This window comes from Postia placenta (assembly GCF_002117355.1).
Source record: "Postia placenta MAD-698-R-SB12 unplaced genomic scaffold POSPLAscaffold_20, whole genome shotgun sequence".
NCBI classification, from domain to species: domain Eukaryota; kingdom Fungi; phylum Basidiomycota; class Agaricomycetes; order Polyporales; family Adustoporiaceae; genus Rhodonia; species Rhodonia placenta.
Window position 1 is genome coordinate 726,910 of NW_020169851.1, and position 3,790 is coordinate 730,699.

Here is a 3,790-nt window from a genome sequence, read left to right on the forward strand (position 1 = left end):
GTTGCGCACATCCGAGTACAACGAGATGTTTGCCGCCACAGCCGACAGGCTGGAACCGGTATTCGCTCGAATGGAAAAGGAAGAAGGGAGCTTGGAGCCGGAAGTTGTGGCGAAAGTTAGGAGGATGGGCGATGGGTTTGACGAGTTGTATCATGGGCTGGAGAAGAAGGCGCGCCGGCTTACCAATAGGCACTGGAGAGTTATCAAGCGCGACCTGAAAAGGATCGGGCATGTCTCCTTCGAGGACTTAAGCAGTCGCCTGCCGGATATCTGTAATGAGTTGGCTAGCCTAAACATCACCTTCAAGTACGAAGTGTAGATAGTGGAATAAAGATTGGCAATCTTTTCTGGCATAATTGGCTTATATGGCATGAGGAGGAGATCTCCTTCGCTTCACTTTTTTCTTTCAATCATAAGTGAATACGGGCTAATCACTACAATAAGAAATGGCCCCATACATCCCCTTCGTTCCAACCGAAGCATTCGCTATCGCCACGGAAGAAGAGTGGCGCAATGCAATCTTCCAGAACGTGAACATCTCTGACGAACAAGCAGCTCTGCTGCAAACGGTTACTGCGAATGCCGCAGAATCAACCACTGGACGAGTCAGAGACTGGATTGGTCGCCTGACCTTAGAAATAAGCAGGCACTACAACGGATACCTTCAAAGCCTCCTTCGAGAGGTTGAATCCCTGCATATCACGGTCCAGAATCAGCAGGCGCTAGTCGATTCCTACAAGCGACAAGTCGATGCGCTACCTGCGTCAACGGGTAGTGGTCATTCCCATCAACCTAAGATTGGGGAGCCTCCGGCCTTCAAGGGCAGTGAGGATAAGACCAAGCTTGAGGAATGGCTGGATCTGATCATACTGTGGTGCAAGCATGAGGGAGTGGCCACCGACAAACAGCGAATCGTCACGGCTCTCTCGAAGCTGCAAGGACCAGCTCATCAGTACATGAAGAGCTACTATGTGAAAATGCGGGAAGGAAAGGATCTGGGCACCTGGAAGGCATTTGTGGCGGAACTGGCCCAGATATACGGGCAACGCGACGACAAGGAGGGTGCAAAGAAGGAGATCACGGCACTGTTCATCAATAAGGATCTGGCCTCGAAGGACTTCGTGAAGTATGCTGAGAGGTTCCGCACCCTCGGACGTCTCACGGAGTATGACGATAGTCTCCTCATTGACAAACTCCGGGAGGTTATACCTCGTGACATGCGGTTGGTGTTGGCCGGAAAGGACGAGTCCACCTTGCCAAAGAATTGGACGTTGTTCCTCGACATCTTGCTCAACATCAACAAGATTGTCAACCCAAAGAAGGCACGAGGCTCGGTATTCAAGAACAGTGGCTCGGATAATGGTGGCGCTGTTCCCATGGATATCAATTCGGCTGAAAAGTCGAAATCGAAGGGTAAAGGCAAAGGCAAGGCAAGGGACGCTGAGGCCACCTCGACAGAGGCAAAGAAGTATTGCGTCATCTGCAAGTCGAAGACTCATAACACAGATGATTGCTACAAGTTGGCTAAAAATGCGGACAAGCGGCCGAAGACCCAAGGGGATGGTGCTAAGAAGGCACAAGGAGGAAGTGGTAACCCCGCAGTCAAGAAGGCTAAGAAAACGCGGGTTATTCAAGTCGAGCTTACGGATAGCGAGGACGACACGCCCCCGTCCATGAAAGCCGTGAGCGCCAACACTGCGAGAATCGAGGAGATTGCGAACGTCAAGGAATCGACTCTGGCTGGGAAAGATGAACCCCAGCTGTCTGCAAAGACAGAACCCACCGTAGCTACCTCGGATTTTTGGAAGAAGTACATGTGACTACCTGCGAACATGTACTTAAGGAATCGGAACCCACCGTCAGAATCAATGTAGATAGTGTACACAGCAGTCTTGTAAATATCTCTCGCAACAAGAATTCATTCACTCTGCCTGTGACACTGTGGGTATATGGAAAGAAAGTGCAGGTCGAAGCTTTGGTAGACTCAGGGGCCACAACATCGTTCATCAATTGGTCAGTTGTTGAAAGTAACAGCCTGGTGACGCATAAGCTGGCAACCCCGCACAATGTTTATAACGCAGATGGGACCTCCAATAAAAGCGGTCAAATAAATAAGTCCGTTAGAGCCTACGTCGAAATAGGATCACATAAGTCGACACACCCACTGCTAGTCGCAGATTTGGGAAGAAAGGACATGATCCTCGGCATGACCTATCTCAGGAAACACAATCCCGAGATCGACTGGGCCAAAGGGGAGTGGAGGTACACCAGGTGCCCTGAGAGCTGTGCCCCCAAAGCTCGTAAAACTAATCGCATGACTGATGAAGAAACCGACGAGCTTCAGTTACCAAGGGAGGAACCCTTAGTCACTCCGCTGGACGCCTTAGGAGAGGAGTGTACTGAAAATCCATACATCAACTGGATCTCGACAGACGATCCGGAGGACCTACAAATGACAGAATTTGTCGCAAGCATTCTGAACAAGGATGTTGAGGAGGAGGATGCGGACACCACTAAGTGGAAGTCTCTCATCCCTGAATATCTACACGAGTTTGGGGACGTATTCTCACAAAAGAAATCGGAGTGGATGCCGGAGCGCAAACCATACGACCATGGTATTGACTTCGAGGAAGGAGCTGCCCTACCTCGACCGGCCAAACTATACCCGATGTCTCCGAAAGAAAGGAATTCTCTCAATGAGTGGAGCGACGACGAACTCCGAAAGGGGTATATTCGAAAGTCCAAAAGCCCACTAGCCTCTCCTGTTTTCTTTGTCAAGAAACATGATGGAGGGCTGCGTTTAGTTGTGGATTACCGGAAGATCAATGACGTAACTGTGAAGAACCGTTATCCAATACCCCGCATAGCAGACTTGATTGATACACTCAGTCAAGCATCGATATTCACTAAGATCGATCTGCGATGGGGATACAATAATGTTCGCATCCAGAAGGGTGACGAATGGAAAACGGCTTTTATCACACATCGAGGGCTATATGAAGCCACAGTCATGTACTTCGGATTCTGCAACGCACCAGGAACTTTCCAAGCGATGATGAATGACGTACTCGGTGATTTCATACGAGGAGGAAAAGTCATAGTTTACCTTGATGACATTCTCATTTGTTCGAATGATCTCAAGGAACATCGTAAGCTTACAAAGGAAGTCCTGAAGCGGCTGAGGGAGAACGATCTATTTGCCAAACCGGAAAAATGCTCCTTTGAAAAAAGCAGCATTGAGTACCTCGGCATGATTATCTCCAAAGGACATATCGAGATGGACCCAAAGAAACTTTCAGGAGTAGCCGAGTGGCCACGGCCTACTAAGGTCAAACAAGTCCAAGCTTTCTTAGGCTTTGTAAACTTCTATCGAAGATTCATCAAGGACTTTGCCAAGTACGCCAAACCGCTCACTACGTTGACCAAGAAGGATCAACATGGGTGTGGGATGTGGCGCAGGAAGAGGCATTCAATGGTCTGAAAGAGACCTTTACCTCAGCGCCCATTCTTCGAATCCTGGATGCAACGTCCCCGTTTAGACTTGAGACTAACGCCAGCGACTTCGCGACCGGCGCAGTTTTCTCTCAATTGGACCCAACTGACAAGTTGTGGCATCCAGTTGCCTTTTACTCGAAGTCACTTGATGTTCATCAGCGGAACTACGAGATATATGACAAAGAGATGCTTGCTATTATTCGAGCACTCGAGGAGTATAGGCATTATTTGGAGGGACATCCAGACAAATTCGAGATCTGGTCGGATCATCTTAATCTGACTTACTTCAAAACTG